Raw genomic sequence first — 26,172 nt, 5'->3', positions numbered from 1 at the left:
ATCTAATCATACCAGCCCTTTCAAGCAGAGAACATTCTCTAGCAGAGTCACAGAGATGTGCCAGAAGAAGGAAAGAAAGACACAGAAACAGGGGAGTTTAAAAGATTCCAAATGTTATAAGGACTCAGTGAACTGCTGCTACGGGCTCTGAAGTGTAAGATCCCACATGTAGAGACCAGAGTGACCTTTAGGAGCTAAGAGCGACTTCCAGTGGACAGCCAACACACAAACGACAACCTCAGTCCCACAACCGTGAAGAACTAAATTTGGCCAACAACCTCAATAAGCTTGGAAGCAGATTCATCCCTGGAGCCTCCAGAAGGGAATGCAGTCCTATCAACATCTTGATTTGGGTCTGGTTAGATTTTAAGTAAAAGACCTAGCTGCGCCTTGCTGTACCCACAGTTCAGACCTATGGAACTGTGTAACAAACGGCCCTATCCCAATGTTATGATGTCATTATTTCCCAATTAGGGCCCTGAACTTCACAGCAGACCTGTACTGTTTGACAGTCGAAACTTTCTTTTAGCTCGGTTATTCTAATGATTAAGTCTCCAGGCTGTTTTTCAGTGTTCTTTCCCTTCCCTCTACAGGAAATGAGAGCTTTTACGCATGCTACCAAAATGGCCCTCTGACTTTCATATTAGCTTTCAATTGGTGATTAATCACTCTCAGCTTGTTATCATTTTCTAGAGAGTCAATTAAACTGAGAAAAAGCTACTCAATTTCACTGACCTTATAATTAACCGTTTTCCCCATATTTCTCAAACTATTGACAAAATGCACCAGCTAATGCACTTATTCTCTTCTGCTGCTACACTAGTATACCATTCCAGGTCACATTGATGGAAGTTTTAAAAGATGTCAGACTATAACTTTGTGCCAGAGGCTATCTGTGCCCACAAAATACCAGTCTCTGTTGCTATCTGGGCAGCAAATGATCCAGTTACAAAACCCCTACGTATCTCCTGCTTCCTTGGATCGCTCCTGATAGCAATTACAGGTTGAGTTCCATAGTCAGTAGAGTCTGAGATGCAGTGTTTCATGCAGATCATGAAGCAATGCCTTGGTACCAACTCCCGGGAAAGGGAGGGGAAGGAAGAGGGATCAGGACGGGAGAAAAGTCAAGAAGCATTGCATGTCCAATAACAAGCTTGGGAGATTCTACAGGAAACTCTAAAGCTAGCCTGGCCTTCAGTTTGTCCCACATTGAAGCAAATAACCAGAACTTTATGCCTTTTATTAAATATCCATTCAATGAGGAACCCCTGAAAGGGGCACGACTTTGGCCAAAGTGGCTTTCTGCAGCTGAGTTAGTCCCTGGAAGAGTCGACAGCTAAACACTCCCCTTCTCTCTTTCTCCAGAACAAGCCCTTCAGGGAGGCAAACAGTATGCTGGACACAAAGCTCTGCCAGGGACACAAAGGTAAGAAATGTCAAAATTTCAGTCTGGGGGAGGAATATACACATGATTTTGTCACATCAGAGTTATAATTAAAGAAAACACAGTGTGGCGTTATCCTGAGGTAGGTGTTGAGGAATGAAAAGAAATTATCCAAGAAGAACAGTAACAATATTCCAGACAAAGCATCATCATGAAACATACAGACATGGCCAAACTTCTTCGTTAGGGATCTCAGGCAGTTTGGGTTGTGGACAGTTACGTGTGTGGCCTCAGCTTCTGTATTTTAAAGAGAACTAGTGGGCACAATCTAGAGGATGGATTAATTGAAACGCTTACAATGACTTCGGATACTTGTGATGGTCATGCCTAACAAAAAAAGCCACTGCAGGTTTCTGAAAAGGTAACTGACTTGATCTCCTCCAAAATCTGGCTAAAAAGCAAACAAGCAAACAAACAAAGTCAAACAAACAAGCAAACACCGTATCATGATGTCAAGTGGATCATGGGACAAGAAAGTGAATGTGAGAAATCAGAGAGCTATTAAAATAGGGCAGGTAACCTTCTTACAAAATAATGTCGCTAAAGAAGGAAATTTTGTACTGCAGGTTTGCAGATGGTCCAAAGATCATGTGCTTCTCTAAATTCAAACTAATTTCTTTCAGATTACCAGCCCCTTTTTAACTAACCCCTGACTTGAGGTTAGTCACATGCTTATCATGTGAAATATTCTCTATCTCAGTATGAACTTTCTCTTATTTTTACCATGACAATCTCTAGCAATTAGATCCTTATTTTTCATCCCATGCCACTGATACTAAAGGGTGAATTTGGACAAAATAAAAGGGGCCAAATGCACAACATATGGCTGTATCCCAGTGTTCAGTGAAAAGAACACTAAAAGGCACACATGATACAATCAGAGGCCAAGAAGAATAGAACTGTGTGGTGAATTGCAATGGTATTTTGCTTTGAGATCTCTATTCATTGAGGAAGATTGAATCTTGTGGGCCTGACCCCGAGGACTATCGATATGGAGAAGTTGTGACATACACCTGGGTACGGACTGTCTATGATTTCTCCTTAGTGGAGGTCAAAGTGGCTTGAAGGGCAAAAGTAACAAATAAAAAGAATGTCTGAGGACTCTTCCGTCCTGAGCTTAGCTAGTATATTCACAGCTAAGAAAGTAGGTATGTAGTGTTGTTTTATTTTTTTAATTTTTTTAATGTTTATTTATTTCTGAGACACAGAGACAGAGCATGAGTGGGGGAGGGGCAGAGAGAGAGAGAGACATAGAATCAGAAGCAGCCTCCAGGCTCTGAGCTGTCAGCACAGAGCCCGACTCCGGGCTCTAACTCACTGGACCACGAGATCATGACCTGAGCTGAAGTCGGTCGCTCAACTGACTGAGCCACCCAGGCGTACCCCCCCCCTTTTTTTTTTTGGTAGGTGTGTCGTGTTAACCTTGAACCTGCAGGAACAAGTGAGCTAATCTCTTCCTCCGGAAATAAGATTAGAATCTATAATACTTGGCCAACTCAGGAAAGAGCTGAGAAGACAGATTGTTGATGGACTTCCCAAAACAAGTTGCTCTTAAAAGGACGCCTGGGTGGCTCAGTCAATTGAGAGTCTGACTTCGGCTCAGGTCATGATCTCACGGTCTGTGGATTTGAGCGCCGCATCGGGCTCTGTGATGACAGCTCGGAGCCTGGAGCCTGCTTCAGATTCTGTCTTCCTCACTCTCTGCCCCTCCCCCGCTCATGCTCTGTCTCTCTCTGTCAAAAATAAATAAACATTAAAAACAGAAAAAAAAAAGGAGAAGATCCCTAGATCTTAATTATCCCAATCACTAAAAAGATGTAATTATGTGATGTGACAGAAGTATAAATTGTCACTACAATGGCAGACATTATAACATATAAATGTATCCAGTCAACATGATTCGTATCTTACATTTACACAATGTTATATGTTATACATATTTCAATTAAAACAATTTCTTTTTTTTTTTTTTAATTTTTTTTTCAACGTTTTTTATTTATTTTTGGGACAGAGAGAGACAGAGCATGAACGGGGGAGGGGCAGAGAGAGAGGGAGACACAGAATCGGAAACAGGCTCCAGGCTCCGAGCCATCAGCCCAGAGCCTGATGCGGGGCTCGAACTCACGGACCGCGAGATCGTGACCTGGCTGAAGTCGGTCGCTTAACCGACTACGCCACCCAGGCGCCCCCAATTAAAACAATTTCTAATTAAAAAAAAGAAAAAAGAAAAGAGGAAGACCATTTCAGGAGCCAGAAGCAAAGAGGAAAAGGAACTAAGAGATTCTCAGTAAGGGAATCACCAGTTAAGTGGATCATCTTGGGATAAATCAACCAAATTCTCTGTCTCCTTGGTAAAAGGAGTCTTTCAGATTTCTACAGAAAGACCATTGGGCAAGGGCATCCATCATCAGTGTGCTGGGAAGGTTGTGCTGTTGCCAGCCGTAAGGAAGGAGACTTCAAACAGCTCTAATTATTGAGGGAAGGCCTTTGGCAGGATGTGAATGTTGATAAGGTTGTGAACACTATGAGGAACAAGAGGAACTTGTTACAGAATGACCCAAAAAGGATCAAATGAGTATTTAAAATACATCGAAAAGAAGCTGAGTTCCTAAAATCAAAACCAGATGAGAGCACATATCTTGCTATGTAAAGATACTCATATACTGTAAGTGGAAACCCATAGGAAGCTCTAATACCTTATTTCTCCTGTTTTCTCCTCCCTCAGGTTGTATCTGCTTCTCTACAACACATCAGCCTTCTCACTATCTTAAGCTTCCTTGTAACTTCAGTTTGCACATCATGGCTTCTTTTGGGCTTTTTCCCTGTATCATAACTTTCCACCTTAAACTCCTACCAGTAACTGGAAAACATTTCATGTATTTCTTATTCCAAATTTAAGTTTATGGAAGCAGAAATTGGACAGGCCTGAGTCATCTTTTCAAGTCAGGCCACAGAGGTCACTGTTGCCTACTCAGCCTGTAGTCAAGGGACCATTTGTTATGTACACATCAAGGAAAAAGGTTTTTTTTAGAAGTGACTATAGTCAAGGAGGATGTTCCAGCCAATATCTAAGTAGCATACTGGCCGAAGTTTTCATATAGTGCACTCAGAATCCTTTGATAGTAGATTCAGGCCATCCATAGCTTCCTTTGTTCATGCCTTGGGCATTATAAGTAGAAAAGTCCATTGACTAGATCTCAGGAATAAAGTGTTTTTTCAAATAAAAGAGAAGTTTTTATCCCTATTCCTGAACACCCTCTTCCTCACACTTTTTAAAACCTTCTCTAGAATGATAAATCTGGAAGCCCCATGACCATCCCCAGGATACCAAACAATGGTCTTTAGGAAGATTAAGCTTTCACTGCCCTCTAGTGGAGTGGAGGAGGCAGTTTTGTTGCTAATAATAACTGGGGTTCAAGTTTGAACATATAAACAGGATCCACCTTATTGTCCAAAAAGAATCATAAGGAAAAAAAGAAAGAAGAGAGGTGTTTTTTTGGTTGTTGTTTTGTTTTGTTTTTTATAAAGGGGTAAAAAAAGGAGTTTGTATGGGATACCAAAATAGCCTGGGAAGAAAGGAAAAGCATGGAGGAAAGCCTGAATGCTGAGAGCCCCAAGGTTGGAGAACACGTATGAGTTAAGCTGAGGCCCAGAAGTTTCCAGGGAATGAAGCACTGTCTGAATGACAGGAGCTGTGTGAGAACTAAGTCCTCATTAGAGGATGACCTACATGGTCTTCACCTGATGGGAACGCCATACACATCAGCCATCTGCTTTGAGCACCATCAGATTTAGAAGCACCCACACCCAAGTATGTGTCTGGTTTACTGCCAAACCCACCCCAACTCCACGTTTTCCCAAGGCATGCTCTCTCACAGTGCCCATTTGGCTCTAAAATCATTATCTGGAATGTAATTCAGTGCTCAAAAGCTGATTTCATGAACTGTACTATCAACATGGACCTCTAGACCCCAAGTTCACAGGTGAAAGGAACTTCTGCACAGGTTTCAGAATGATGCAGTAAAAACACTGTGACATTCTAGCTAAGATATTGGAAAACGGATTCCTATGTTCTACTTCAATATTTTTCTTGGAGTTATTCAACTGAGTATTATTTGCAGCCAAAATAACTGGATGTAAGTAGACCTTGTTTTATAGACCTAATGTAAATATGTGGCTTATGCTTGTCCTTCACAGCAGAAAAGTATAGACTGTTGAACTGCCATAATTATTGCAACTTATCTGCAAATAGGCTGAAACTACTTAGATGAGTAAGTATGGACTGACTGTTAAAACTAGAGAGTAAATGCATATTGATGCATAACTTCCAACTGTTACAAGAAAACTAATTCTACCTGAACCAACAAGGCTTGCCTGTATACCATGGGGTTTTGTGGTATATTGAATGTAAGCTGAGTACATTGTATCAATGGAAGAATGTACACCATTTTTTATGGTGGTGATCCAAATGATTCGTGCAAAAAAACATGACATGTTATATTATCTACTAGGAGATTTCTAGCCTGCGAGAGTCAATCAAATATTTATGAATACTATGCTAGAGATATATTGTCAGAAAAAAAATGATGAATAGCGCTTTCACTGGGCATTATTGAAAATTGCCCAGAGGAGTCACCAAAAATGACCCTCAACCATCTATTCCACTGTTTTAATGTTTATATTTTACATGGCAGTGCAAGGAAAAGACTCTGGTAGCTTCACCGACTAAGAAGTTAAACTGTGAAAAGGATCCCACTGAATATATGGATCAGCCACAGTCCCCAAAGAGATAAACACCTTATACCACAAGCAAGATTCAGGGAACATATCGTATTGATGTCAAATCAGAGTGTTATTGGCAAGCACAAAATAGGTAAGCCAAGAAATATTGCCCCAGTTCTGTTGAAGACCTGATGATAACATTCTGTGTTTTGAAGAGAATCATATGGGATCGATTGTTAACTCTCTGGCATAAATTTCTGTTTAAATACTAATTAGTAAAGAATGCAGTCCCTTATCACTGAGGCAAGGGAAGGTGGCCCTGCGAAAGGGAGAGAGAAAGTCCCTCTGACAGTGGTTTTTAAGGTCAATATACATCAGCATCACCTTGAAGGCTTGTTAAAACATTACTGGGGCTCCACCCCTGGAATTTCTGATTCAGTGGGGGTCAAGCCCCAGACTGCATTTCTGAGTGCCCAGTAAGGGTGATGGTGCTAATTTGGGAAATTATATCTTGTAAACCACTGCACTTGGCATCACGTTGGATTTACTAATTTTGAAAACTTTGGAAACAAGTATGTGGAGGTGACATACATCGAATTGGAAGTTGGAAAGGAATGCTGATGACTGATTCTCTACCGACTTCTAATCTAATAGGAAAGAAAAAAAACATATGGATATTTTTCTTATGTTCTGGTTCTTTACATACATTATCTCATTTAATAAGCATAGCATTCTTGAGCAAGCAGAATTCAGTAACCTTTATAGTATATAGATCATAAAATGTATAAAGCCCAAGGATTCTGGGGTAAAAAACAAAACTGTGTTTGTATCATTTTCCACTCAAGGAAACATTAGTCTGATGTATAGGGGAATTGGAGAAAAAAAATCAGCTCCTCACCAGGTTTTTATTCTAAAAAACCTCGGTAAGTGAAAAGCGCTCATAAGGTATACTGAAACTCTTTCCTTCCCCTCTTTCTACCAATATATTTAGTAGCATGTGCACCATACCAAGATTATCATGAAAGATGGGACCACAAGAATTCCTGGGACCAGATGGAAAGAACTGTGTCAGCTGAGTTAACTGAGAACACAAGGAATCTGGTGGGTTTCTCTTTGACTTTCAAAATTTGGGTTTGAATTATACTTGCCAGAAACAAACGAAACAAAACAAAATTCAAAACAGGGATTGGGGTAAGTTCATGTCTCATACTTCTCAATTCTCATTTAGCCCACTCTAGAATCTACTTCAAAGATTGCTATATTTAGCAAAATTAATATCTGTCTTGAAGTGGTTTTAATGGATGGATCTCTGCTGGGTAAAAGCTTGTCACGTGACTGAAATCTATCCAATCACAGCACTTTCTTGGCTGCAGCGATTAGGTTAACTTGACTACTTTCCCCCCTGGACTTTTCATGTGGAGGGAAGGGAAAATTTGTATCTTTCCATCAGTATTGCAGGTGGCCATTTTTACAAAGTGGGAGAGACAGCACGTTAATCGAGCAAAGAAGAGACAAGCAAAGCTAAGAGATGGACAGAAAAGAGGATCCTGATATGAAGCAGAAGAAAGCACCCTTAGAATAAAAACGTGGTCCACAGTGCCTGTATTCGAATTCCAAATTTTCCACATACCTTGGGCAAGTTACTTGACTTCTTTGAACCTCAGGTTATTCATCTCTAAAATAGGTATCTCCTAGGGTTGTTGTGAAGACTGAATGAGTTGATACATATAGAATATATATTTAAAAAACAGGACACTGTCTGAACACACAGTAAGTACTATATACGTGTTGGATATTTTTGACATTCCTTGGTCCCCTATTCTACCCAGTAAAGGAGTAAATAGGCCAAAAAACTTATACCTGCTGCTATCATAATTGACATACAAAATAGATGCCCACATTTCTCAATCTGAAATGTTGTGCAATAATTACTGGGTGTATTAAATGCCAGATACACTGAAAAAATATATAGTATTGTTAGAGTGGTATTACTCTATATACATTTATAGAGTTGTGCTTTATTTTCTTCAAAATAGTAGCTACTGATCCCTATTTAGTAGTTTAAATGTTACATATTGATGCTATCAATTGGGCAAATATAAATCATGAGTAAAAATATTGTTCAGTCACATACTATATCCTAAAGAATAATTAATTTCTCCTTTATAAAATAAGGAGTTTAACCAAATTAACTCTTATGTAGGTTTTCATTATTAACCTTCTCTAGAATTGCAAATCTTTATTTTTTTATTTTATTTATTTATTTTGAGACAGACAGAGACAGAGAAAGAGAGAGAGAGAATCCCAAGCAGGCTCCCACTGTCAGCGCAGAGCCCCATGCGGGGCTTGAACTCATGAACGGTGAGATCAATACCTGAGCCAAAATCAAGAGTAGGATGCTTAACCAACTGAGCCACCCAGGTGCCCCTGCAAATCTTTAAAAACATACTTTTAGAATTATAGAACTTTATTACAAGAAGACATGTAAATTTCGTTACCCTGTTTTAGATTGACAGAGTTTGAAATGACTTAGTATGATTTCTTCAAGATTGTCTGACAGTGGCAGGTACTTGACTTAAAAACTGCCAGAAAAGGGACAGCTGGGTGGCTCAATTAAATGCCCAACGCTTGGATTTGGCTCAGGTCATGATCTCATGGTTCGTGGTTTTGAGCCCCGCATCAGGCTCTGCACTGAGCATGGAACTTGCTTGGGATTCTCTCTCTCTTTCACTGTCTCTCTTTCTCTCTCTCTCTCTGCCCCACCCCACTGGCGTTGTCTCTGTATCTCTCAAAATAAATAAATAAACTTTTAAAAAAGTTGCTAAGAAAGAGGAAGGCGAGAGTTAAAATAGAAGTACAGTCAGGTTAAAAAAAATGACTTTAATTTTTTTGGAAGGGCAGAGACTAGAGGAAATTGAAGGCAGAAGGTCAGGAACCCATATGAGACTGTTAAAAAGAGCATTGTAAGAACAATGTTCTAGAAGAGAGTAGAAGGGTGTGGTTTACAATCCAGGTGAAATAGTTACCTTTATTTTTATTAATAAAATATTGTGTTTTGCAAATAAAAGATTAGTTGACTGGCTGTTGCAGCCTCAGTTACTAGAGACACAAGGACATCCTATAATTTTGATTCTTTTTTTTTTGCTATGAATTACCTTCCAATGAGCCTCTCTAGTTCTGCAGAGTGGTTTTGATACTCTAATCCATGCGAAAAGTATCAAGTATTAAACGTCAAACAAAAAGAGGAACTCAATGAAACCACAGCTATTCTCAGGGGAAGAGCAACTGAAGGCCTCTAAATTGAGACCATCTCCCATCCTAGGGCAGTAAAATGACAATATCAGAATAAGTTTCCAGGTGTCTTCCCCTTCGTAATATGGCCCTTAAAATACCACATGCGCGGATAACTGAAATCATAACGAGTCGTGCGGGTGTAAGACCCAGCTCTCAAAGCAGAGAAAATTAAAATATTTAAAGAAACCCTCCACGGACTCTGCAAGCAAAATGTCTTGTCTGAGAAAACAATCAAACAAACGCAACAGTTAGTTGTATTTAGAGGCATTTCCTCTTGTGAATCTGAAGAAAAATTTTAAACAGATACAGATATGCGTCGGTGCACAGACATGAAGGAAAGGGGATACAAGCATCTGTGCTAAGATGCTCCTTCACTCCATTCTCTTCACTGCTTCATCCTTATTATCATTCCTATTGGCTCCCATTCCTAAACGCTCCCAGGAGCGTTTCCACTCTTACTGTGGACCTAGTTCACCCCTTGCATCCTGTGAATAGTTTAGCTCTAGGCTCCTGACCTCAGAAGGCACTATTTGGCATCAAGATCATTCTTGCTTCTGAGCCCCGTGTCTCAGGCTCTGCCTGATAATGCATCGACTTTCTTTGGAACTGAGTTCTGAAGCCTCATTTTTCTGGTCCCTATCCCATATTCCCTAGACTATATTTCAGATCTCTTTTCTATGACTTCCGGATTCTCACCAAGTCCCTCAAGGTGGATCTGTTTTACCCTCCTGAACCTCCTTCCTCATACCGATGACCTAAAATACTTCATTCTCTTTCTCTCGGACTAGGAAGTTCTCAATTATAACTTTTTTTTTTGCCCCACCGTAACACATGTTAGAATCTTCTGGTGTGGATTGGTTTTCAGCCCGAGCCTCCTTTTAGTTTCTTACAGTGTTAGCGTCTCAGGTCTTAGTGTTGATTGCTTATGACAAATAAATGCATCTCTGTAAAATAAATCTAAATACCAACTATACGGATTGAAGGAACCATGAGATTGAGGACTTCCAGTTACCCTTCAGCAGACCTAGACTAGGAAGTATGGAAAATTCACTGGGGAATTAATTATACATGAATAATCAGAGTACCAGATAGTGGTGAAGGCCAGCTAAAAATGGAAAGCAAGACTCTAATTGTTCAGTTCCCTGTGGTTCTGTATCTTTCCTAAGGATTACTCTGTGGGCTTGTTAGGGGAAGTTAGGCCGTGGTTACTAGGAAGGAATTCTGACTTGGACTTGACATCAGTGGCTTGAAAAGTTTCAGGAAGACGAGAGCTTTGATTGTGCTAGTACTGAAGTAATTGAGCCAAAAGTTTAGGAGAGAAAAAAGGTTACTGCTATAGAAACCTCTGTTATTTTAAGATTCTAAATGCTTTAATTATATTATTGCTTATTAGGTTGCAGAACAGCTGAGTAAGAGTATTAAACTGAAAGTAACCTATGGTGGAAGAGGGAAGGTGCTGGGTTGGAGATCTCAAAGGAGATAGGACACCTTCTAATGGTTACTTCCAGCATGATGAGTCACAAGACAGTAGTTCTGTGCAGAATAAGTAGCCTTAAGGAAACTGGGTGCGTCAGCAGGTGAAATTGATGCAATGAACAAGCTTAAGGAGAAACATGTGAGGAGACAGCAGCAAGAGTGATTCTAAAAGATTGACACCCCAAAATGAGATGGACTGGATCTGGTAAATATATATTGTTTAACATGATACATTAAATGTCCTTAAAAGTAGCAGTACGGGGACACCTGGGTGGCTCCATAGGTTAAGCATCCGACTTGGGCTCAGTTCATGATCTCACGGTTCATGAGTTCGAGCCCTACCTCAGGATTTGTGCTGACAGCTCAGAGCCTGGAGCCTGCTTCAGATTCTGTGTCACCTTCTCTCTCTGCTTCTAACCCAACCCCCAACCCCCTCTCATGCTCCGTCTCTGTCTCTCAAAAATAAATAAATGTTAAAAAATTTAAAAAGAAGTAGCAGTATGAAGTACAGAGGAGGCTGACCCCTGCCATAACTTCTAGTTTGGCATTAGAGAAAAAATAAAGGCAGGGAAGAATAGGAGTGTTTATCTATCTGCAAGACAGATAAAGGTGATAAAGGAAAGGGGTTCAAAAATAGTTTTGGGGGAAGAGAGATTTACTTATGTATTTTTATGTTTTTACCCATTATGAATGCGAGAGAATAGGATTAGATAGGATGAATCAATGCCAAATAGGTTCCGTAAGTAGCAAAGGTATAGTTGGAGTTGCCTATCTATGTAACAGAAATGACAAAAGAATTGAGGTGGACAAAGGGTATGAGACAAAAGCAATAGTTATGATGGGGTTGCCTGGAAACACTTTTACATAAAGCAGAGGGTGAGAGGGTTTGGATATCGGCAAGAACAAAAGACGGAGTAGAATTTTCGTTAAGGTCTGAAGTTGTGAATTAATGCCGAAATAAGACATCTGTCAAAATTTCTTCAGTGTTCAGCAATATTTTAATTAGCTTGCCTTTTGTAAAGTTTGTTTCCTCAGGCTATCAACTTTTATTTAATTTTGCCTAGATCTGTAACAAAAAAAGAACAAAAGTCTCTTGGAAAAATTCTTGGGAAGTACAAGGTACAAATTGTCCTCATTCAACAGTTTTAATACATATCTGCATTATAATTTGCCTGTATTATAAAACCCTTGCTTGGTAGTAAAGCCTGGAAAGGCATGTTGACTCTGCTGTGAGACGGTCTATGGCTGGATCTCATACACATTTTTAAAAGGGCAGAAGTGAAATGTAATTTTCATGGCTTGAAGCTCTGAAAGTTTTTCTTGCCTGTGCTGTGTCTTCAGTAATACAGCACCCTTTTATCGGTTTAGAGAGTTCAACCGATAGGCAGACGGCGGGCTTTAAGATCACGCCCACTGAGTAATAATTAGAAGTTCAGTTTGTGTTTCTGAAACTGCATATTGAGTCACGTCCCAAAAGAATCAAACTAAACACTGTTGTTATTTTATAACTTCACATCCACAGAGTTGTTTCAAACATGGCCTTACAGAAAATGTTTATAATCTGATTGTGTATATGCAATAACAGAGGACTGCTTGAAAGAACCATCCTTTATAATCTTTTTCACAATAGGCGTACATTAAAGTAGTCCCTTGTCTGTAGCAAATGTTTGCTGAAGCCACCATTCTTCGTAACATACTTCATGTCTGAGCAAATCTAGGTGGTACGGAATGCAAAAAAACACTGGTTACACTTTGGTAGCTTTCATATACACCCAAGGCAGTTTTTAATTAAATTTACTCTGATATTAACATAGATAGGGCTTCAAATTTACACGTGTCCTAATATTTTACTTAAAAGCGAGCAAACAAACCTAGACTTATTCCATGTTTGGTTGCTTAGTTTTATGCAATTCCTTCAAAGGAATCAATCCTGTCAGGTTCCCATGAGCACCGAGAATTGTTAATCCAACATCATTCGGGGCTGGCTACTTGGGCAACACAGGACTGAACATTTGCTCGGGATATGGAAATCAGAAAAGCATCTGAGGGCGTTACATTTGATCTGGAACTTGTAGGCTAAATAAGATTTTGCTAGTATTTGGGAGGAGGTAAGCTCGTGGGCAGGAACGAGCAACAGCAGAAATGTTTTACAGATCTGAACCTACATTGCTGGGTCTGAAAAATGCCAAGTGCCCCAGAGTGAGCTCAGAGCCAAGGGTGCTGGGAATGACAACTCAGGGGGCTTTGACATTGTGATAAGAAAGGAGGGACCGCTGTAGGTATTTAAGCAGAGGAACAAAAAATTATAGCAACGTTTTCAAGATCACTCTAGCAGATGAATGGAGCATTGATGAACTGAAAGAAAGTCAGGAATACCAGTTGGAATCCTAGTCTAGCAGGCTACATAAGAAATAAATAATAGGCACCTGGTTAAGGAAAAACAAGGAAAGAGCCTTTGAATTTTAAGAGCTCTTTCCACCACCCTCCACCCTCATTTTCTTCCGTTTCTCCTTAATTGGGGGGGGGGGTTAGTTTTTCCTTCCTGATTTCTAAATGAAAGAGTTTCCACCCGTTTTTCAATCTATAACTGACCCACAAAATTACACTGAGAATTCAGTGAGACAACACGTTTAAACACATGTATGCTATATATTTTTATATACACATTTCTACATGTGGGACATATTTTGATTGCTTTCACTTTTTCGTGAAAGGATTTTCACTTTATAAGATTTAAGACTGTTTTTTAAGCAGATGTCTTTCAAATAACCAATCCTATTCCAATTTCTCTCATGACCCGTACCCAATTTGCCAAGTGTCCACTTGTGTATTTTCACTTACGTATCTGTTGATACTCTGAAACTCAACTTGTATAAAATGGAATCCAGTCAGGCGCTTCGCCTGAATTTCCTATGACCATCAACCCGTTCTGCCCATAGAACTCAGCTCTGTAAGACTTAGCTTCCTGTGTGTGCAGGCGCAACAAAATGTGCCATGTCTGCCCCCTTTCCACTACTCCTGCAGCCACCTGTCCCTGGGCTTCAAAATCTCCCTCAGGATCTGCATCCAGAATGATTTAACTGTTCACCTGCCTCTTCCAGCCCTCTCTCAAAAGATGAAACTTCCAAAGGTGGAACGTTCCTGCTATTTTTCCTCTGCTCAAACACTTCCAATTGCATTTGAGTGCAGCCTTCTTTTCTAGTCACATTTCTTGCTTCTTACCTTCACATCCAGCAAGCTGGATGCTTTCTCCTCTGAATGCCTCATGTTTTCCTGGCTTTGATCATGTTCTTTCCAAGGTTAGCTCAAACATGATCTCCCTTATGATCTCCCTTGTAAGCGTTTTTAGAGATTTCCCCCACTACCAAGTATGATTTTGATCACCATTAAAACTCCGTAACACTTTAATCCCTTCTCTTTATGTCTCCTTAATATACATCACTGTAAACAACGGTCTTACCCTCACAAATCCACTAGATTGCAAACTTCCTGTGGACAGAGTCTGTGTTGCCCATGGTCGATCCTAGTACAAAGCCGTGCGTGAAGAAGCAGTTTGTTAAGCATCAGATTGACTTAGTTGTATTGAACGTGCCCTCACAGCATGTATTTTCCTAGTCTGGGTGCAGCTGCTTCATTTTAGGTGAATGTGCAGCATTTGCCCATTTTCGTCATCATCGTCACCGCCATTATAGTCACCATCAATAAAGACTCATTGAAGATCTACAAAGGCAATTCACACCCACTTTGGTGGAACTGTACGTAGTTGGCACAGATTCCCTGCCGACACTTTTCACTCGAGGACTTCACTGGCAGCGATGCTCAAAGGTAAGCATGGGTTGGCAGTACTGACAATGTGCTGAAATCACTAAATGCCAAGTTACCCTCCATACTGAGGAAAAGTCGAAGTTCGGGCTCGGCCGTGACTTTGTGTGGAGACAGGGTTCTCTTCCGATTAGTTTAGCCTTGTTAATTGTGAAGCTTAGCTAACATCCATATCTTCCCCAGAAATCACAGCACACCCTTCTTGCACTTTGCAGTGCTCCTGAACTATGCAGACTACACTTTGGGCCCATGTTAAGTAGCAAAATCACCAAAGCACAAAATACAAACGCACATGGCACTAAGTAGACCTCAGAAAGGATGCTTGCTTAGAGTAGGAGAGCTGAAATAAGAAAGTAGGGGAGTCATCTTGTCGGACCTCAGCTGGGAATGTGCGGGTTGGTCGACTTAACTTTTCACCACTCTGCACAAGCTTGTGAATATCCACAAAAGCACCTGGATATTGGTCTTGGGATCACAGGTAAATGTTAGCATGTAGGCAAATTCACAAACATGGAATCTGCAAATAATGAGGATCAATGGTACTAAGGGTGATTAACCACTGGCCAGCCAAAGATTAGATAATATTTTATTAGTTCCTTAGGTTGAAATGATGTTTATAAAGTTTCTTACGATTCCTCAGCTTGCATTCTATACTAGTGATGAGAAGCTGTTTATAGTCTCCCCATACATTTACTATCTTAAGTCTCTAAACTTGTAATTGTATAGTAACTACCCCTTTCCTGGAATGCTGGGCTCCCGTCTTCTTCATTATTTAATTCCTATTTAATCATTGCAATTCAAGTTAGCATTACCTCCACCAGGAAGCCACCTACTGACCTCCCTCTGAATGCGTGCATTTCTCTATTTTGGCACTTGAAATATTAAGAACTTCTTAATAAAGCTCATGTTTAATAATTCTGTGCCCATAATTCCATCTAGCACATGCCTGTCACATAGTAGGTGCCAACTATTGTGTTGAATTGAATTAAACCAGGAAGGGTATAGGAAGAATTGCCAATTCTTTGGAAAAAAAAAAAAAAAAAGAAAGAGAGAGAGAGAATTCAGCTTGAAAGTGTAGAAAAAACAACTAAAAAGAAAAAGTAGGATTGGATTTACCAAGCTTAAATGAAAGTACAGTGAGGAACAAAAAAACAAATTCAATTGATTTAAGAAAGACTTTGTGTGCTCAAATACCAAGGGGGAAATGGCTTAAAACTCATCATTTAACACAAATCGTATGATTCAGCAGCATAAAGCAATTTTTTTAAAAGCTAACATTATGCTGGAGTATATTAATAGGAGTATGACAAGCTTATCATGAGTAGTAATCTTTCTCCCATATTTGGCAATAATCAAGCCTTTCCTGAAGTATTTATGAGAGTTGTAGAGAAATTGGAGCTCATTCAAAGAAAATCTACAAAAATGAAAATGAGACAATTATAAAAGATGAAAGGGACTCTGGGCCTCCAAAGAGGTCAGAGAACAGCAAGGAGGAACGTGAATTAGAACTTGTCTTCAAGCCCAGTCCAGTATTTGGCACAAGGTTCAGTAAATAACTCATCGATTAATTAGAATACTGTATTTGAGGCTCAAAAAAGACAGAGATCAGTGGTCTTGTATTCGTATAGTAGCCAAAACTGGATGCAATAGATTAAAATTTCAGAAACAGATGAAAAGTTATTTGAAGGAGAATCTGACGGCACTGAGGGATTAAATACTGGAATAAACTTTAGCCAGAGATCTTGAAATATTCCTTCATATGTAACTGTTAGAATCACTTAGATGACAGCCTAACTTAAGTCCAGTACCGTCCTAACAGAATTATAATACTTACTGGTATATTCCACTATTTTTCTGATCAAGCAGTCTGTGACTATAGTTTTATTTAGTCTATTTAACCTGTGTCCATAATGACTGTTTTTGTGTTCCCCACCTTTACTCTCATGTATATTGTCCCAGGGATGATGAAGGTAAGTGTCTTCATTTATTTCCTTCTTCATATTCTCACCTGGTAATAGATTTGAATCAAGCGACAGAAAGAAATAACTCTTGATGTAGGAAGTTGGCCACATTTCTTGAAGAAATAGTAAGAGTAATGATTATTTTTATAGCATCTATTAAGAACTTAAATGTTCCGTTTACTAGGATGGGAGTCTTATAAGCTTTCTCTCATCTAATCTTAACAAAAAGTTTCTGAGAAAGATACTGGTATAATGTCTTTCATGGATGAGGGAAATTAATTAAGTGAGGAATTCTAAGTCACAGGAATTGAGAGGTAGAGTGGGGATTCATATGCAGGATCTTTCTGACTCTGGAATACAGGTTCTGAACCTGTGTTATCCTAGTTTATTCATTCATTGATTTATTTACCTAGTTATTGAAATGATATTTGTTGAAGCGCCTACTGTTTGACATGATTTTTGTTGGTGGTGGGCATAGATTGGGTTCCCAAGGAAAGAACATCTGAGATGGAAATTTGCTTGCAGGAGGTTTATTGGGCTGTACTCTAAGGAACAACAATTAGAAAAAAGTGAGAGAAGCAAAATTGGGCAGAGGGAGAAGATGAATTGTAAACACGTGGTTGCACAAAGGGCCTTGGCCTGTCTCCTGGGAGCTCTTGAGCTAGATGGCCCCTCATGGTTGTCGCAGATTGTGGGAAGGGGTCTGGTTCTTCATCGCTTCATTCACTGGTCACTGAGTGGGGGCTTCTCCAGGGAAGGCATTTACCTTGGTGAGACATATCTCCTTCATCCAAGAGCAATTACAAGAAAGGAACTCAGGGGCGCCTGCGTGGCTCAGTCAGTTGAGCATCCGACTTTGGCTCAGGTCATGATCTCATGGCTCATGAGTTCGAGCCCTTGTCGGGCTGTGTGCTGACAGAGCCTGGAACCTATTTTGGATTCTGTGTCTCCCTCTCTCTCTCTCTCTCTCTCCCCCTTTCCTGCTTGCACTCTGTCTCTCTCTCAAAATAAATGAACATTAAACAAACAAACAGAACAAAACAACAACAACAGCAACAAAACAAGAAAGGAGCTCAACCTCAGGACACTCCCCAAAAGGATACAACAGTGAAAACACATGAGTGCCTACCTCCATGATGTTTATCTATTAGTGGAGAAATGGGAGATGTCATCAAAATGATATATTCTTTTTCCCTGTGGCAGATGGTGATGTGTTGCAAGGAGAAAATAAAGCAAGGGAGAGGGCAAGTTTGGGAATGAAGCAATTTAGACAAAGCTTTGTTAAGAAGGTGACGTTGGAGCAAGTATTTGAACAAGACGAGGAAGAGACACAAGTCGATGGCTAGGGACAGAGAATTTCTGTTGGAGAGAACAGTCCCATGCAAAAGGCCCAAGAAGGAGCATGACTGCAGTGTTTGACAAAGAGCAAGGTGAGGGAAATGCATGGGGATGTACACAGCTGGCCAGTGTGGCTGGATTAGAGCCTGCAAAGCACAGACTCCTAAGAGGTCAAAGCCAAAGAAATATCAGGAGGCAGGACCCCAGATAATGCATAGGGGTCTATGACTTATTAAGGACTTTGGCATTTGTTCTGAATGAGTTAGGAAGTTATCTGAGGCTTCTGAACAGAGGTGTGAATGATCTGACGAATTTTAAATGGCTCCCTCTCATGTGTTAAGAACAGACTGTCGGGCGACAAAGGCAAAAATAGAATAGGAGTTAAGCTATTGCAGTGGCCTAGGCAAGCCTTGGTGGTAGCTTGTGCCTGGGTGGCAACAGTGGAGGTGGTGAGAAGTGACTGATTCTTGATACGTGTGAAAGGTGGAGTCAAAAGAATTTGCCAATAGGGCTCTGCAATTTACTTTTTGGCCTTAAGCAAATTACTTAATTTCTTAGAGCCTTACTATCCTGGCCTTAATATGTGGAATAATAGGTCTACTTTATGGAAGCGCTTGTGAAGACTGAATGGAAAAATCTATGTGATGTGCTTGGCCTGGTGCCTAACACCAAATGGATGACCAGTAAACAGAATGAATGCCCGGTAAACACTGTGTTTCCCCGCCCTTGTCTCCCACTCTTCATCCATCAGTTGTTACTTGCATTGCTTCATCTCGTCTTGAAATACATACTCTGAGGTACCCAGACAAGCCTTATTAACACTGATTTGTAAATAAAGGCATATAATGATTTAAATGACTTATATGAAACTGCACCAAAAATTAATGAAAAGATCTCTGGATTTAATTCCTGTTGCAATGTGCTTTCAAGTGTAGGGTATGGCTTCTGACAAGCTGGTGTTTAAATCCTTTAAAATATCTCATAAATCTCATAAGAGGCAAAATTCACCCTACTTTTTGGTGGATTTTTAAAGTGTGTTCTTCAAATTTTAAATTTTAAAGGTTTCTTTTAAAGAAACATATGTTATCCCAGCTGTCTCCATCTAATAAAGCAGCCACTGACATAAGGGAAAAAAATGGAATGTAACATTTCAGAAGTTCTCCAGATACACTGAATACTATGAATGCAGTGAAATCAGGTGAACATGCAAGTAAGGGAATTATGGAAAGGTAAAACACCCTGCAATGCATGTAGAGTCCCAGACTTTCAAAAGCAGTACGGTTTACAACATATAGGTTATTAGCAAGTCAGACAAATCACAGGTTATCGGGGCTCCTGGGTGGCTCCATTGGTGAAGCGTCTGACTCTTGACTTCGGCTCAGGTCACGATCTCAGGGTTCGTGAGTTTAAGTGCCAGGTCAGGCTCTGCACTGACAGTGCGGAGCCTGCTTGGAATTCTCTCTCTCCCTCTCTCTCTCTGTCCCTCCCTACTCTCTCTTTTTCTCTCTCAAAAATGAATAAACATTAAAAAAAAAAACAGGAAAGAAAAAAAAAAGAAAGGGGCACCTGGGTGGCTCAGTCAGTTAGGTGTCTGACTTCGACTCAGATTATGATCTCACAGTTCGTGAGTTCCAGCCCCACGTCGGGCTCTGTGCTGACAGCTCAGAGCCTGGAGCCTGCTTTGGATTCTGTGTCTCCCTCTCTCTCTCTGTCCCTCCCCTTTTCACGCTCTCTCTCTCTCTCTCTCTCTGAAAGATAAATAAAAATTGAAAAAATTGAAAAAAAAAGAAAAATCACAGGCTATTAAACAAACATGCTGGGTGTTTCTGCTATTGATATATTTAAAAATCACGTGTTTAATGATAAGATGTTTTTATAATGTTTCATTTTAACAAAATTTGTAATATCACTCATCTATCTTATAATCTCTAGGTGAATAATTATACAAAGAAGCCAGTACATGTCCCTGCCTGTTTTACTTTCTCATGGTCAGAAGTGGAAATATTGTAACAGTTTATAGAATACCATTGAAGAATTTTATTAAAAGTCACAATTGTCAAACTCAACAACAACAAAAACAAAAGAAAAAGAAAGGAATCCATACAGAAAGAAAAACCCTTCGATTTGCCATCAATTAATGCTATGGTTTCAAGTTGTGTCAGTAACTTGAATAAGACTATTTTTCCTATAATTGACAAAGCTGGTCTATTACTTATTGTACGATTTGTGTTTAAAAGTCAGTTTGGTTTTGGACACAGATCTTTCTAGTCTCACTTCGCTTGCAGGAGGGCAATAATAATAGGACTGTGAGCATCCAAAGGAAGAGCGAGGGCTTCCTAAGCTGCCTTCCTCCTCCACATAGTCTTTCCTCTTCCAGGGGAGATCCAAATAAAAACCTAACGAAAGGACAATCATGGGAACCTCAACAGAGCCTCAGAGAATCACCTGGGAGGCTTGTCAAACATGCAGATTCGTTCACCACTTGCAAACCCTCCCAAATCAGAATATCCAAGGTGGATATCCCAGAAACCATATTTTGTAAGATCTCTGCATGATATTCTCACTGACTCAAGTTTGGGAAGCACACATTCTAACTTCAGAAATAACGTGAACAGGTCACCTGAGTCTTGCCGGTCCTCAGTTTCCTTCGCTGTAAATTGAGGATAATTATAGTCACCTCATAAGATCACTGCGAAGAGTAAATTAGATAAAACCAAGGCGAGACATATGAAGCATGGAATGTTTAGTACTATTTTTAATCATTGTTAGTGACCCTGAGTTCCTGGTTTTCTGGGCTGATGCAACCAAAAACAACAACAACAACAACAACAACAACAACAACAACAAAGGATTTGAGGATATTTTCAAGAAAGCAGGTCAAGTGATAGATGGTGAAATTTAGACATATTACTAATTAAAATGAAGCCAGGAAGGATTTCGCAGAGTGAAAGAAAAATGAGTGTTGGTGGGTCTGAGAGTCTCAGTGAAATCTAAGAAAAATGTGTAGTGGGCCACCATGGAGAGAGCTGGCAGGATGGAGTGTGGAGAAGAAAGTGCGTTTTCTTTCCTCCAGTTTCTAGAATGGAAATTGTGTGTGTGTGTGTCTGCGTGTGTATGTATAAAACAGTTGGAAATGTGATAACACTATCAAAAGCACATGACATCAACTACAGAAGTACTAAAACATGAAACACGAGACAATTTGATATGGGACAATTTAAAACCCTGAGGCCCAAATCAAAACCTGCTCTCTACTCCATCGCAAGAAGCCATTCCCTTGCTCGTCCCTAAAAAGTTGTGCTTCTCTTGAAGAGCTGCTCTTCAGGGCTAGAGAACAAAATAAGAGAAGAGAGTTGCCATAGAAAAGGAACATTTAAGATTTTACTGGTCTTGTGGCCCCTGATTACGGCAAGACTGAGATATGACAACAAAATTAAGTGACATGGCGGACACGAAGACAAGTAGGGTGGAGGCCAGGGGCCTGTGAAATAGCTATTATGGCATGGGTTTCCAGCAGAGAGAGGGGGTTTGGCAAGGTTTGGGGTGATGAGGAAGATTGGGCTCTGGAGACGATACAATGATCCCTGCAAGTTGGAGAGTGTACGGGTGCCTGATCGATGAAAAGGAAAAGTGTGGAAGGGCCTTGGTCATGTGCTTGCTGTGGTGCTTACTCACATTAGGCTGAGAGTCATGGTTTACAAGTGGGCAGCATTGCAGAGCAGGAGTTATGCCTCCCACCCTCACGCTGGTCTTCATGAACTTGAGAGAATAAGCAGTGTATGTTCAGGCAGCTTCAAGGGAAGCCGCGTTCCTTGGAGGAGCACCGGATTTAAGACAGAAGGTTCCATGTGAGAAAAGACAGAGATGCTGGGAAGGCCTCCCCTCATGGGGCAGGTGAGCTTCCAGAGTGTGCTCCTAATGCCCTCAAATGGGGCCTTGCTCTCTAACACTCTGTGGACATTGCCTTGAAATTCTTATAATCTTACCTTTCAAGTTGTTTTGTAAATGAAATCTGATGGGACAATGGAGAATGTGTGAGAGCTTAGAACCTCGGCTCACCTATTGTCCTGCCTCCCTGCCTCCCTGGACAAGGCCTCAGCCACCTGCTCCCCGCACCCCACTACCCCTACCGATCAGTGACTGTTGCTGCCCCCACTGAGGGCCTACGTATGGACTTGGGGATGAATAGGGGGTGAGGAATGCAAGCCCCACACCGAAAGTGCTACGGCAGGGTCTGGGCTCCCATGAGGTTCTATACTTGTACCTCACCCAAGGGAACAGGACACTTAAGTATCTTTTTAGGGTACCCGGGTGGCTCAGTCGGTTAAGCATCCAGCTCTTGATTTCAGCTCAGGTCATGATCTCACAGTTTGTGAGTTTGAGCCCCACGTCGGGCTCTGTGCTGACAGCGTGGAGCCTGCTTGGGATTCTCTGTCTCCCTCTTTGTCTGCCCTCCTGCTTGTGCTCTCTCTCTTTTTCGAAAATAAGTAAATAAACATTAAGGAACGATTTTTTAAAAACCACTGTGACTGGTTCAGAAAGAGAGCACAGAAGAAAGGAAAGAGCTTCTTCCCCTGCCTTTTCATGCAAGGAGCCCTACGTTCACATTTGCACTTGAGCCCTACAATTTCTGTAACTGGCCCTGACTGGAGGTTTCCAGAGGTAGCAGAGGAAGATCACAGAAGGAGGGCAAAGGAGGGCAGGACGAGAGAGAGGGGACATCAGTGGGACTCTAGGTGAGGGCAGATAGATAAACAAACCGCAGGGGATGATGGGCTTTGCCTTTTGGGCAGTGGCCAAGGCGAAGATTGTGAGAGAGATGGAGCTTACCTTGTCAAGGATCCAAATGGAATGCCGGCAGAAGTTTTAGTGTGAGTGTCCTCAACCCCAGTGCTTACCTTTATTGCTCAGGGCACCAATCAGAAAGCTGGGAGGTTCTCATAAGTTGGTTCAATAAATCCTCTCCCGGAAGCTTCCAAGACAAACCACTTCAAATCCTCTTGCTGAATACAAACTCCTCTTGCTGAATACAAACTCCTCTTGCTGAATACAGCAGTGTGCTCATGGTGTGTGGGGTCAGGTCCAGGCCAAAGGAAGGCACTAGGGACAGAATTTGAGTCTTACGTAAACGGCTGGACATAGCCAAAGCTTACGGGGCTGACAAAGGAAAAACAAAAGGCTTTGGGGCCTGGGTTTTCAGTGACCAATTTTAACCCCAAAGAAAGACCTTAACTCCTTTGAGGTTTATCTGTAAAATGGGGATGGTGATCACTTTTGCTTTCTGATGACCCAGGTTTGTTCAAAATATCAAAGTATATCAAAAATGTGAAAATGCCTTGCAAATAGCTATATAAATATTAATTGGTACTTTAATTCTATATTCTTTTTTTTTTTTTTAAGGATTACTGGATCCTACAAATTAGTCTGTGACAGCATTTAGGAGAGAGACACTGGAGTCATGCTTCATCATTGTGAGCCTCACATCTCTGGAAGGTTAAAGCCTTAGGGTGGAGCTCTGAAAATTTTAAACACAAACAGAAGCAAAAGGTGAAGTTCCAAAACAGAAGAAAGCTAAATTTATATATACAAATGGCAAGTGTGGCTGGATGAAGGTCCCGAAAGACATCTATTACCCAAAGAAGGTGGGAAAGGAAAGAAAAAGTCCTATCTTTCTGAATTGTAGAGTACTTTCCACCTCATACATTTATCTACATCAAAGGAGTCTTTTCTGTGTTATTGTCTCTTTCTCTCTCTCTTTTTTTTTAATTTAAAAATTTTTTAACGTTTACTTAGTTTTGAGAGAGACAGAGAGACAGAGAGTGAGCAGGGGAGGGGCAGAGAGAGAGGGAGACACAGAATCTGAAGCAGGCTCCAGGCTCTGAGCTGTCAGCACAGAGCCCAAAGCGGGGCTCAAACTCACAAACCACGAGATCATGACCAGAGCTGAAGTCAGATGCATAACCAACTGAGCCACCCTGGCGCCCTGTCTCATTCTTTTTTTGATAGATTATGGAAGGATCTAAAATGGAAGTGGGATTAGCACTATTTACCAACTTTTCCTCATTCATCAATGGAATACCCACAAAAGAGCAATTGTGGATAGTGTGGAAAAAAACAAGTACCAATCTAAAGAGATCAATGAAGCATCACATTAAATAATAATGTCAGGGTTTTAGAAAAGAGGTTATAGACAGTCCAGAAACTAAAATCTGAGTAACATGTTTCCGTCACCTGTTAACAAATCAAAATCTTAGCTTAATTCAAACAAATGTGTTTGGAACATCTTTTCTCAAACATGTATTTAGAATTTTAAAGTGGATAATACCCATCTCTTCAATTTGTTAGATTTTGGAGACAGAACTTAAAATCTTATGGTGTCCCAAATCGTAGTTTTTCGTCTTGTGGAGATTAAAATAGTAGCTAGAGTAAGGTGTAAATACTGGGTGCTGATATAGCTCAATTCTCTAATTAGGTGGGTGTGCTGGCGTGGCTTCTTTGAAAATATCGCCACCTAGAGGAAATTATGAATCAAAGAAACATCTGCAATGCACCACGGAGACTGCATAAGTATGACATCTGTAAGAAGAAAAACAGGTATTTCAGTGAATGAGGTGGGCCACCTAGGAAACGTATTAGGTCGCAGGTCTACTGGTGTATTTTTGCATAATTTAATTAATTTATATATCTATTTGTATTCCTAAGTAACATTAAAACTGCATATAGCTTTTATTTATGCATTAAGGATTGACTTCTAATTTTTTTGTCCATATCCGGAAATATTTTTAGAAAATAGATATCCTGATATTTGACTACAGGGGTAAAATTTACATTTTGGGAAAATTCTTCAATTTAAAAATAATCAGTAATTTAATTAATATCCTGAAAATGTTTAAGAGGCTAACATACTAAGGATTTTCTATCTCAAGTCTTAGAAATTAACAAACAAAATTCCTTAAAGTCATTTGTTTCTGAGCATTTATGACTAGGTTCCAAATCATAGCAAGTAGGGCAGGAGGTAATTTAGTTGGTTGATTCGAATAAAAATGGGATAATTTTCTTTGCTTCAATTTCTGATGTTTTTCAATCATGGCAATTTCTGAAAGCATATTTAACATGAAATATGATCTATGCAGTAATCTTAATATGCTATGTAACAAATACGGGACCTTGAAAGCAACAGATCTTTAAGGTAGGTTTAAATGGATGATTTAGCAGCTATGAGAGATTTATATCCTGTTTAAAAAAAAAAAAAAAAGAAGCTGCCAACTTCAAAAGTTAACTCTCTTAAAAAGTCCCTAAAGATGATTTTACTTTAAATTGTCTTCTGAAGATAACAATTTTTGGCTAATTGGATTCCTCTGGATTATCAATTTTCAACGTGTCAAGAATTATGGAGTAGGTAAGAATATAAATAAGGAAAAAACAACTTCATAGACTATTTGAAGAAGTTTTATTGTCCTGTGTTTACCCTTGTTAGATCTGTTGCCTATTAACTCATCAGTCTTCCCCAATAAATGCTAAGCCCCCTGGAGGCAGAGACTATTTTTTATATGCAGTCATTCCTAGAGTGCCATTTGGTCAGTGTCTGTTCTGATTAATTGATATCCATAGTACAAGTGGTTAAATATTTTGAATATAACCCTTAACTGTATCTATAGCACTTAGAGTAGTCGCTGACATTTGGGAAGAACACAAAACACAATGGGTGAGTGAATGAATGAATGGCATCCCAAATTGGACCTACCATCTGTTTTTAAGTGTATGTTTATTGAATGTATCTCTCCTCCCCACCACACACAAAACCCTTAATTAAGTAATCTGTAGAAGGTCTGATTAACACTTGTAAGGCAAAGACAAACATAAGTCATTCCTATCCTTTTTTAGATTATCACTAGCCTAAGCATAATGGCATACCAAAGGGAACTATTTTGTCATATGAAATTATAAATGCGTATATGTGTATATATGTATACATATACATATACATAATATCTTATATACATATTACAGTATACATATTATAGTATGAATTTACATATAATATATATTTATATATTTGCATATATATATAATTTTAGGAGCGGGTAGTATATTTGATAATGGAATAGAAAAGAT

General features: G+C 40.0%; 2 long non-coding RNA genes across 2 annotated transcripts; one reads left to right on the top strand and one right to left on the bottom strand.

Annotated features, from left to right (window-relative positions):
* Positions 1-7,155: 7,155 nt before the first annotated feature.
* On the top strand, positions 7,156-24,645 carry LOC128775026 (uncharacterized). The gene is made up of 3 exons (XR_008419600.1): positions 7,156-7,267; positions 23,458-23,699; positions 24,530-24,645. It is a non-coding gene; the product is annotated as an uncharacterized LOC128775026 (long non-coding RNA).
* Positions 11,933-23,052, bottom strand: LOC109265311 (uncharacterized). Its single transcript, XR_002079115.2, has 4 exons — positions 22,956-23,052; positions 17,129-17,264; positions 16,593-16,766; positions 11,933-12,650 (listed from the first exon to the last, which is right to left on the bottom strand). It is a non-coding gene; the product is annotated as an uncharacterized LOC109265311 (long non-coding RNA).
* Positions 24,646-26,172: the final 1,527 nt, after the last annotated feature.

This window comes from Panthera pardus, unplaced genomic scaffold, assembly GCF_024362965.1.
Source record: "Panthera pardus isolate Hobbes unplaced genomic scaffold, ASM2436296v1 HiC_scaffold_6, whole genome shotgun sequence".
In the NCBI taxonomy this organism is placed as follows: Eukaryota; Metazoa; Chordata; class Mammalia; order Carnivora; family Felidae; genus Panthera; species Panthera pardus.
The sequence above is the reverse complement of the archived record's forward strand: the minus strand, read 5'-3'. Positions and strand labels throughout refer to the sequence as shown.